The following is an 11,784-nucleotide window of genomic DNA, read 5'->3' on the forward strand; positions in this document are numbered from 1 at the left end:
GTTTTCCAATGCCCCAGAAGATGCAGGGATATAGGTTGGAGATCATTTCCACTGGTTCGATGTACTTGTGAACCATAATGTTGTATAGGATGTGGATGAGACCCATATCTGCTGCGGCCTTGAAACTTAGTACACGTCCACTGTCTGTTTCGGTTGCCAGGACAAGAATCGGTACATTCTTCTCATGTCCCTTATATCGACATGTGCCCTTGAATTGTCCTAGACATTTAAGGGGTGCCTTGGCACCATAAGCATAGATGTATACTGTGGCGGGGCTCAGCTTCAGCCTTGCAGGGAGTCCCTTGAAAACAGCTTCACTGATGACGTTCACTGTGGCGCCTGTGTCGAGCAGGAGTTTGGTGGGTTGTTCGTTTAACTTGATGATCAGTGTGGGACTGTGGGCCGTGGCAGTGGGATTTCCTAGAGCATATACATATACCTTCTTCTTCTGGTCGCTCCCGACGAGCTGGGGTTTGAGTCAGAGGGTGATTGCTCCACCACATAGCGTATATAACGCCTGGATCTTCGCTCGGGTTTTGCTCTCATGACGTATCTTCTTCTCTCTCTCCTCGTTCTCGTCTCGTTCATGGGCGTCAGGGTTCACTTGAGTAGATGGTCCTTGAGATGAGATACCAGGGAAGTTCCCTGAGGAGGGATGGAATCTTGCCTTGTATTTGGGTGGTGTTTCTCTTGCCCGATCCTTTCCTCTGTCTCTGAAAAGTCTGCACACCGACTTAAAATGGCCTTCTTTGCCGCATGTGACAACACCGTTGCCCGATGGAGGGGCAAGTTCCTTAACGGGGGTACTTGAACCCACACTTGTAGCAAAAGAGTTCCTCTGACTTTCTCTCAGGTTGTAGTCTGTGGATGCTTTCACCTGTTGAGGGGCTGTTGAAGCTCTCCACCTGTGAGTCTATGGCTCTCTCTGCGTGGGCCAAAGCGAGTATCTCCTCCAGGGTGTGTTGTTTTTGGAGCAGTTTCTGCCTAAATGTCTGGGATTCGCACCCTGCTATAATTAGAGACCTTAGAGCTTCAGTGTTAGAATAATTTGCGAAGTCACAATGCTTCATCTTTGTGTGCAGCCGCATGACATAGGCATCCATAGTCTCACCTTTATGTTGTTTGGTGCTGTGAAACAGGTGCCTCTCATAGTCCACATTAGTGTGGGGGGTGAAATATGCTACTAGTGCCTCTTTCAGGCCCTGAATAGAATCAATGGAGTCGGGGGGCATCTCGTCGATGATGTCCCGGGTGGCAGAACCCACTGCCAGCTTTAATAGGCATTTTTGGCGAGCATCCTCTATGGGTCCTGTGGCTTCCATGTACAAGTCGAAGTCCCTGATCCACTTGCTCCATCTGGGACCCATGTTGCTGGTGTCAGTGACGTCAAATGCTCCTGGCATCTGGGCTGCCAGCGTCTCCGGTAGTCTATATGGGACTTGGTCTGCCCCCTGGGGGCCTTGACCTTGGCCCTGGGCTTGTGCCCCTTGATCATTGTCCTGACCTGACATCTTGACCTTCAGGTCGTTTCTGCACCTTCGTCCTTGTGTTCTGGGGTGTGGCCGCCCCTTGGGCACGAGCACCACACTCTGCAGGGCTTTAAATCCTCCCTGTGTTACTCTGTCTGAAAGGGGTACCCCTGCACTCTCAGATTCCTCAGTATGGCCGCCTCCCTGGGCACGAGCACCATCTGTGTAATTTTGTCCATGTGGGGTGGGGCCTTGCTTAGATTGATATTGATATTGATATTCTATTTCTATCGCACTCATACACAAGTGTTTCAGAGCGCGACAAGGCAAGGGAAGGGGAACAGAGGAGAAACAAAAACAACAATCTTACTAGGCCCAGTGACATTGAGAACGCGCAAGTGCATGGTGGAGGGGGAGAGGGAGAAGTGCATGGAAGGGGGAACAAAAGGAAAGTGCGGAGCAAAGAGAAAAAATAAATAAAAAAAAACATTAATAATAATAAATACATTAATAAATAAAAAGGCAAAAAACAGAGGGAGTGCAGCCAGCAAGTGGCAGTGCTGGGTTTAAGGCAGCAGGCTGGGTAGGTCTGATAAGTGCAGGAAGAACAAAACAAAGGGGTGGGGGCTGTATGGGTACAGATATAGACGCCAGTGCAAGGGGTGGCCCGGAGGCAGTGTGGGCGGGTGGTAAGAGGAGCAGGTACCTGGGCCCGGAGGAAAGAGGGTGGCCAGGTGCATGGAGGGAGAGTGGCGAGGTGCATGCCGAGGGAGAGTGGCCAGCTGCATGCCGAGGGAGAGTAGAATCAGCAGGGGAGAGGGGGGGCAAAGGCAGAAGCAAAGAGGAAGGTCTTGAGGTGCTTCCGGAACCGGAGATGGTTCTCCTCAAGTTTTAAAGTGTCAGGGAGGCTGTTCCAGAGGGAGGGCCCCAGCCGAAGACAGAGATCTACCCCCAGCTTGATTCTTTGAGAAACGACTGACCCTGAGGGAGTTAGAGGTAGAGGAGTGGAGCGCTCGAGATGGGAGGTATTTGCGGAGGGATAGCTGAAGGTATGTTGGACCCAGGCCCCAGAAAGCCTTGTGGACAATGCAGAGGATTTTGAATTTAATCCTTGCATCCACTGGGAGCCAATGGAGAGATTTCAGAGCTGGAGAGATACGATCCCAGGGCTTGAGGCCAAGGACAAGTCTTGCAGTCCTGTTCTGGATAAGTTGCAAAGGGCGGAGAGTAGAGGTAGGTAGATTAAGAAAGAGGCTGTTGCAATAGTCCAACTGAGAGAGAACCAGAGCTTGGGAGACAGTGAGCTTCTGGGGAATGAGAGGAAAGGAAGAGTACCTCTGAGGAGGTGCAGTAGGAAGTTTGACTTTTTTGATACATCAGCGATGTGGGCGGAGAAGGAGAGTGTGGAATCAAAGGTGACACCAAGGTTCTTTGTCCCCTTTGATGTGCCTGCCTCTTGGCTTACCCTGTAACAGGCTGTTCTTCCCCTCTTCTGGGGTACGTGCCTGCTTGTTGAAGTCCCCAGCCTCTGCTTTCACCACTGCGGGCCGGAATGCGCTGCTCGGAATGCTCCGGAGGCGTAGCTATGACTGGCCTCTTCCAGGCTGGCCTCTGACGCTCCAAATGCGCTCCGGCGCATGCCGCAGGGCTGACTCTTTGCCGTTGTGTAAGTGATGGGCCGTGATGCAGCCTGCATACGCCCTCACTACGTTCTCTGCTCCGTGTGCCATGTAGGAGGCCACCAACCTCATCTCCAGTGTCGTGGCGAGGGTTTGCCTCGGCAGCAGTGCGCGTTGCACGTGAAATAAGGGACAGACACGGAGGAGTCTGGCACACGTCTTTCCTTTATTAAACTCCAACCACAACTGACTAGCCCTCCTCCCGCCACCTGTCATATCCCATTTCCCCAACGTCACTTCCCCTTTGGCATACAACCCGCCCCCCCCCCCCCCCTCATAACCATGCAGACGTCAACGTGACACTGCTGACAGGTGCGCATCCTGGTAGTCGCCCGTGTATACTCTGTCTGGAGTCGGAAACCACATTGGCAGAGATGTCCCGGAGCGAAGCACAGAATCGATCCTCTGAAGTAGTTACATGTTTAAATAAAACAATGGAATAAGTGTGCAATACCGTGCGTACTATTCTAGGCATTCGAAAATGATGCCACGACCAGCAGCCACAGAAATTTATGTTTATTGACACACAGGGCCTAATTTACACATCGTTTTTCAGTGGAACAGCTTCATTGTAAAACGCTTTTGTAAATCAAGCCCATAGACGCACTTGCCGAGCACAAAGACACAAAGCTGCACACACACTAAGCTTTCAGAAAAATAATTAGTAACATTCGAAAAATAACCTGAGCAGAGATGTTCCTACAATGTTGCTGGCAAAGTATTAAAGGTGAGCACCTTTTAAACTCCAGACTCTGTATCAAAATATTCCAAAATGTACCTGCAGAGGCAAAGTTAAGACCATGTGCTTATACATTCATGCAGGCTTGTGGGGAATTGTCCTATCTGGGACTGGACTATCTATCTCAGTTTGAAGCCTGGCTTCGGCACGGCTTCAACACGTGCAAACAATGTCATTTTTTTTTACCGCTAGCCTCAAAAAAACACCCTGGGCCGATGTGGGAGGCAGATGACAGACGTAGTCTATCTTCCTGTACTCTCCACTTGTGCCCTGCATTTGTTGCACTGAGACTTGCACCCGATGCTTGTAATCGTGCACATTTGATGGGCGCTACCCGCCCCACGCATGCAATTAACAGCAATATTGAAAGTGCATACACATTACTTTGAATCCCATGGTATATATATGTCTTCTTCTTGTGTTAGTTGTGATAGATGTCTGGTGTTAATGCGAGGACGTTGATTTACAGATACCTGTAAGTACCAACAAATCAGCGGCAGCTGAACATTTATTTTTCGCAAATCTGTGGAAAAAGCAGTTAGCAGCCATCTCTGATGCTGCATATTAATAAAATATACACAAGGCGTGTAACGTGAGGCGAGTGCATTTTGTATGCATGCTGATATGGATAATGGCATTTTTTTTATTTTAGCTAAGTAGTCTATGCTATTGGTGGTCTGCAGCTTTTAGTGTTTAGGGTTTTTTTGTGTGACACCCAATGCAGTAACTCATGGTGTCCCCAACCACCCCGCCTGCCTTCCCACCCCTCGAGGGGTGACACCATGAGTTACTGCACCGGGTGTCACTATTATGCACAGCGCAGCCAGCTGTAGCACATGGCACGCTCTTTTCAGCAGAGAGGCACAGTAAACATTGCCATCAATGAGACCTAGCTGAAAGGCCCAGCTGTGCAGACACACATCATAGTCTTCCATAAATTGTGTCACCGCACCCTGTTAGCAGTGACACACAACATAAGGAGCTATCACAGGCACATAATATTCCATGCTAGGAGTGACACACAGTACGAACGGCCAGCTGTACTACCCAATATATAAAGCTATCAGTGACGCAAAGCCGTATCATAATCGGTGCATACACTACAATTGCGCCGTATCATAATCGGTGCATACACTGCAATTGCGACAAAGATAAGTTAAGCCAAAATAATATCATTGTGGCTTTAATTTTCACATCCTGAATGGTAAACTAGTAGTCCCAGAATGCAAGATAATGGCAAGCTGAAGAAGCTGGATAACCCCAATGTACTTTTTAGACATACAATAAAATAAGTTGTGTAATGAGCTCAGAAAGATATGGAGATTCTTTGTCACAAACATCGTTATTCATGATGTTGACAACATTGTCTAGTGACATAAATCAACTTTATTTTTTTGCATGTCAAGCTAGTGGGTGTATTGTGTTGCTCACTTTAACTGTCACAAATTTCCAAGGTAACGGGTGCTTTGCAAGCACTGTGAGATCCATCATGCAAATGAAAGGCCCTGCCACTGATAAAGGAAATGTGTTTGCAGGTCATTAAGCTCTTCAGGCTGCATAGTCTCAGCCACTGTGTATGTCCATCCCTGGCTGTGACTTGGGAAACTGGCATTGCTTGAATGTCCAGCCTGAACCAATTCTATATTTGGCTCAGGAGAAAGAAAGAGTCCAGCCCAGGACGAGCCATTGAACTAAAGGTATGCTCTGTAAAAAGCAAACGAACTAGCAGGGCGGTGTACCAATGATTTATATTACACTTTTATCTCTGATGCAGCATGCAGGGATGGTCACAGGGGGCACACACCAGCCTTTATAATGTTTTGGGCTGCCAGCCTGAGCCCGGGCAGGTGGGAAGATGGTGAATGAACGGGTTGTTTCCTTTCAGTGTTATTCTCACTGTTGCTGTCAAAGTATTCCTTAATTAACTTGGCAATTAAGAGAATACACAATTTTGGCTAAGTGGCACAGTCAGGAGTTGATCCCAAGTCCTCAGTTTTGAGATTGGCCAATTTGACAAGTAGTCAATCTCTTCTCAGGCGACGGTCAAATGACATCACTTCCTGTGATGTCACTTGGGTAGTGGAGTGAATGACATCACTTCCTGTGATGTCATCTGGAGTTCAAGGGCCATGTGATGTCACTTCCACTAACCCTGGCATTTTGGTGAAATGACGTCCCTGCTTATGACCTTCTTTCCCATTATAAACAGGCCCTCCCTTAACAAATTCCCAGAAACCTTTGGCATTGTTCGTCCTATTTGCCTCTGAAAAATCTTCCCATGCCAATTCTTCCAACACTATTTTTCTTTGCTCAATCACCCTGCGGTAATTAGACCTGACTCGGACGATGTTACCTCTGTCCGTCATCAGGGATTTTAGGGTGTTTAAAGTGCCAGCGTCGCCGTCCGACAGGCCTCGTCAAACCAACCCTTTCTCCCAGAGTTCCCCTTCCATTTTTGCACCACCAAAAAGCCCCCAGTTATTGCTTCCAGAATAGCCGTAAACAATCCCGCCACCAACAGGGGTCTAGGTGAGTTCTCAAGATTTCCAGTTATTTCCGGGGTTAACCCGGCCAATATATTTAAGTGCATGCGGATACACTTGAATATTCGCCCAATTAACCCTTCTTAGTGACGCTTCTTCGATTTCCACATGGCAGGGTTCACTATCTATCGGCCCCGCCCCCATAATCAGTACAACCAAGCTGTAGTGGTCACTATTACCCACTCTGCCCACTTCAAAGCTCAAAATGTCTTTCCACAGGTCTAGTGATAGACAAAAATAATCAATGGTTGAAGAACCCAGATGGTTATTGAACGTACGTTTCCCTGGGATGTCCGGCTCAATACGGCTATAATAGAAGTTTAGGATGTCAAACTTATCTCTACCGGGCCGATAAAACCTTAATAGTTGTAGAAAATCCATCTGCGTCTCTACCACCTTAACCCTGCAAGGCAATGATACCTTGACCAAAGTGTCCATAACCCCATAGCTCATCCCCCTCCAATTTTTTTGGGTTCAGTATGCCATAAGAGACATAACCATCTAATAGGGAGTCTCTAGGTCCCAGGTTTCCTGTAGAAGGATCACATCATTAAGCTTCAAGAATTCCAGGTAACCTTCCTGCTCTAGTTTTCCCCTAGATCCTGCTATGTTCCAAGAAATCATCTTAACATTGGAGCCAGCCTCCTCAGGATCATGCCCGCTCCCAGCCCTACTCTATTGTACCCCCTCTATACTCAGAGACAAAAGGACCCTCTGTCAATCCTGTTAATCTGGGGATGGTAAGGGCTCAAATCTATTCTGAAGCACCAAACGCCTAACAGCTTTACCCCTTCCAAATCCATGAGGATCACTCCTACTTACCTTAACCCGAGGTTGCGAGCCGATAACATTTTGTTCAACTAAGGCACACCAATCACCAAATCCTGTGTCCCTATTTACCATCCTCTCCATGAGACCCTCTGTGAGTGCCACCAGCAGCCCAACTTGTGGATAGAAGAAATCCAGGCCCACCATCCTGCTGTTCAGTCTTAATCCATTTACCCTTAACCCTCTTGTTAAATTCAAGGTTACCATATGCCTAACAATTTGTGGGTTTGTAAAAGGAGACCACAATACAGTCACCCTCAACTGATTTTCTTGAGGGACCCACCCATCCCACTCTTCTGGCCATTATGACTAGATTCCGGTTTATACTTGGACCCATCAGGTTGGTGTTGATCCAATGTGTAGCTTTGTTCATTAGCGATTTTATGGTTTCAAAGATTCCCTTAAAGCCTCTTACTCCCATTATCAACCCCCACCAACGGAGCCGCTGGCGGGGGAAGATTTAACACAGTGTTCCCCCCACTGCCCCACCCTATGTCAGCGGCACTAGCTGGGGCACCCTGCAAGGGCTTGATCCTTCCTGGAATATTTAGCCTAGGATTGCTCTGCCTTCCACGCAAACTGTCTCCACCATCTTGGACAAATATACCGCTTGTTGCAAAACCCTCCATACCACCCTGCCCCTCTTCATTTGGTTCTATTACCGGGGCATACCCCGACCCTTCACTTCATTTCTCTCTAGCCCAGCCAAGTTCCACCACCTTTAGTTTTAGATCTCTAATAGAATCATTCAAAATTGCTAGAGTATTCATTACCCCACTTTTCAATGATTGGAGTAGGGCGTTGGTGGCCTCCATTTTATCCAACCATTTGGCCTCTTGGAGTAAGTCCCTCGTTGATGTACCTTGTTTCGAGCTCAAGAATTGATGAAGGGGCTTCAATTTATTATCAATTAGGGACTGTAGCCAAATCTTATCATCCTCCATTGTCGTTGAGGCCAGTGATATGTCCACTGAGAGATGGGTAACCTCCAGCTCCCCCTCCGCCCCCACCCGTGCCCCTGTTGGTGCCATGGGTACTGCTAAATCCCCATTGTTACAAAACAGGGAGGTGGCCATACTCAACAGAGTCTCAATAATGTCAAGGTTTTACCCAACCACCCCCCTTTTCCCAATATCCTTGTTGCTCACATTACATAATACCTTGACCACAGGTGGACCCCTGCCGTCCCCCTTTCATCTATCCCCCCTATGGATGATGCAGCTTCCCATATGCCTTTTTCGGTAACCTGGATCCTTTCCACCAGGCTCCTTGCCATTGTATTGCGGCCTGCCTAGCCCTAGGGGTCCTAGCTGTGGGTTTGGGGATTGGTTTTGGGGCTCTGGATTGTTTCGTTTTTTTTTCTTCCCCAAAACGTTTTATTGGCATTTGTCAACATTAGAACATTCCCACTGAGTCCCTTCCCCCATCCAACCTCTCCCTTAATCCAGGTATGACACATTTGAATGGCGACTCCTTTTTGGTTGCGCGAGTGTGGACAGCGAGCAATTGTACAACATCAGTCCTTGGATAATGAGGTTGTGACAAGAGGTACATCTTCACCCTTCCCCTGAGCAGTCTACTATTCCCAGGATGCGCATGCTTCTGGGGCACCATGCTGACCGCGCCCCTTCCCTTAGATAGCTTAGTAGGGTGGACCAATTTGAGCTGAACATTTTATAATCCCCTTGGAGGGAATAGGTGAGCCACTCCATGGCAACCATGTTCCATAACTCTGCAATCCATTTGTGGTCCAGAGGAGGGTCCTTGGACTTCCATTTACGTGCCAATACCAAAGCCGCCGCCATCATCATCATTCCATAGAGCTTGCGGGCGGATTTTGTTTTAAGTTGCTCTACGGTGCCATCTATGCCTAGAATTGTGAGGACCCTGTTCCCCTTGATTTTGACTGCCAAGACCTGCTCGATAGCTTTGTGTGTGCCCACCCAGAACTGATCGATCTTGGGGCCTTCCCACCAGATGTGGCTCCATGTTCCCTCCCCCTCACATTCCCTCCAGCACTGCTGGGAGGTCTCTGGGTACATCATGTGGAGCCGAGTTGGCGTCAGGTGCCAGTGAAACATTAGTTTTAGCCACATTTTGCGAATCTGGAGGGATCTTGTCAGTTTAGGAATGAGTTCCCACAATTTGGACCATTCCGTTTCCTCTATTGCGCACCCAGTGGAGGTCTCCCATCTTTTCTTGTATGTTCTCAGCGGGGTGTCTTCGCCTAGTTTTATTTGTTTGTATATGTTTGCTACCACTCTGGTATCCCCTGGATACCTATTTAAGTATTTTTCGAAGGGGGTCAGTTGACAAATCCCCGCACACTTCAAGGATGGATGGAGTAGCCAGTGCCTCAGTTGGACGTAGGTAAACCTTTCCTTCTCCCCTAGGGTGAAGTCGGATTTACATTGGTCGAACTGTTTGATGTGATCCCCCGTCGAACATATCTCTAACCTTGAGGCATCCCCCCTTTCGCCAGTCCCCGAATGCGGGTGTTTTATGGCCCGGAGTAAATGAAGGATTGTCAAAGAGCGGCGTGTACAGTGAAGGGAACGTAGTGATGGATGCCCTCTTGACCGCTTCATTTCATGTGTCGCCCACTACTGTCGTGACAGAGCTGCTATACATTTGCGGAGGTCTATCTGTCTTAGATTTCCATAGTATTCCCTCCAGGAACCCCCCCCCCCCGGCAACCGCTCTATCCATGGGTCTCCAGATATTTTTCCTGTCCTCCTTTTGCCAATCCCTAACTACCCTCATCTGGGCGGCTAGGTAGTAGGCCCTGAAGTCCGGTTCGCCCATGCCTCCCCAGGAAGACAGGACTTGTATTAGTTTTGCAGCCAGCCGCGGAGCTTTTTTTTCCAGATAAATTTAGTCGCTATTCTGCAGAGGGCTCTGAAGTAGCCCCACGGGACGTTAATCGGGAGGGCCGTGAAATGATAAAGAAGTTGTGGGAGCACAAACGTTTTTTTTTATTTTTTACTTTTGTTTATTAAGAGAGCTGCTTCATGGCAGGGCCATTATACAATCATTGGAGCACAACCATTTTTAATGCGTTTATGTGCCCCATCCAGGAGGTGACTAGCCAGTCTACCATTTTAGATTTAAGCTTCTCAAGGAGGGGCGTTTTTTTTGCTTGGTATAGACTCCCCAGTGATTTGGTCCGTTTAACCCTCAGATATGTTAAAGAGTGTTCCACCCATCTATAAGGGGATGACCTTTTGAGGTCACGCTCAACTGCACTCGTGAGGGTAAGGTTGAGAATTTGGATTTGGCTGGGTTTATTTTTAGCCCGGCGACCTCCCTAAATCGATTAAGTTAATTCTCTATGGCAGTGAGGGATGTGTCTGGTTGGGACACTGTGAACAGCATGTCGCCTGCGAACGCTGCAATTTTGTGTGTGTCCCCTCCAAAAGGTATTCCCTTTACCCCTCATTTGCGCGCACCGCTGCTAGGAAGGGTTACAGATGTAGGGCATACAGCATGGGGGACAGCGGGTGCCCCTGCTTCGTGCCTCGGGTCACTGCTACAGCTTCTTCTAATATCAGGCCATTGATAGAGCGCCAAAGCTTTGGCTGCCTGTAGTTGGCCATTACCCTGTTCAGGAATTTGGGTCCGAAGCCCATCTTGCTCATGGTTGCTTAGAGGAACCCCCATCCCACCTGGTCGAACACTTTCTCGGCATCGATAGCCAGCAGGAGGGCCGGAATACCTCCCTTGTGTGACTTTTCAACCAGGTGGGCTATTCTCCTGACGTTGTCTCCAGTCTGGCGCCCCCTGATGAAGCCTGACTGGTTGGGCCTGATTAATTTGGGGAGTATCTGATCGAGTCTGGTCGCATGGATTTTCGTGTGGATCTTTGCGTCAACATTTATGAGGGCGATAGGGCGGTAGGATCCGCATTCTGTGGGGTCCTAACCTTTTTTTGGGATGAGTATCACTTTGGTCTCATACATACAATTCGAAATAGCCCTGTCTTTTCCAACCTGGTTGAAAAGATCTGCGAGGTAGGGAGTGAGAAGTTCTTTGTGTGTTTTATAGAATTCAGCTACAAGGCCGCCTGGGCCAGGGGACTTATGGATGGGCAGCGATTTGATTGCTGCCCAGACTTCATCTCTCGAAACCTCCCCTTCCAGGTATTCCTTCTCCTCTACTGTTAGTCTCGGTAAGTCTATCTTGTCTAGGTATGATATCTGGGTCACTGGTAATGGATTCTCTGAGCAATACAGTTTGGTATAAAACCGAACAAACTGTCTCTCTATGTCTTTATTCCAAGTACTACTTTTCCCTCCTTCCACCTTTATTTTCAAGATAGTTTTGTCTGTTTCCTCGCTCCTCAGTTGTCTGGCCAGGAGCCGGTCTGACTTGTTTGCTTGGATGTAATACTTTTGTATAAGACGTAGCAAGTTGCGTTCCGCCTCCCTTGTCTGTGTAAGGTCTAACTGACCTTGTATAGACATGTATTCCCTTTTGGTCCCTGGGGTCTGCGCTGATGCCATCCTAGCCATAATTTCCTTTTAGTT

Source organism: Ambystoma mexicanum, chromosome 8, assembly GCF_040938575.1.
Source record: "Ambystoma mexicanum isolate Mex_15411 chromosome 8, UKY_AmexF1_1, whole genome shotgun sequence".
In the NCBI taxonomy this organism is placed as follows: Eukaryota; Metazoa; Chordata; class Amphibia; order Caudata; family Ambystomatidae; genus Ambystoma; species Ambystoma mexicanum.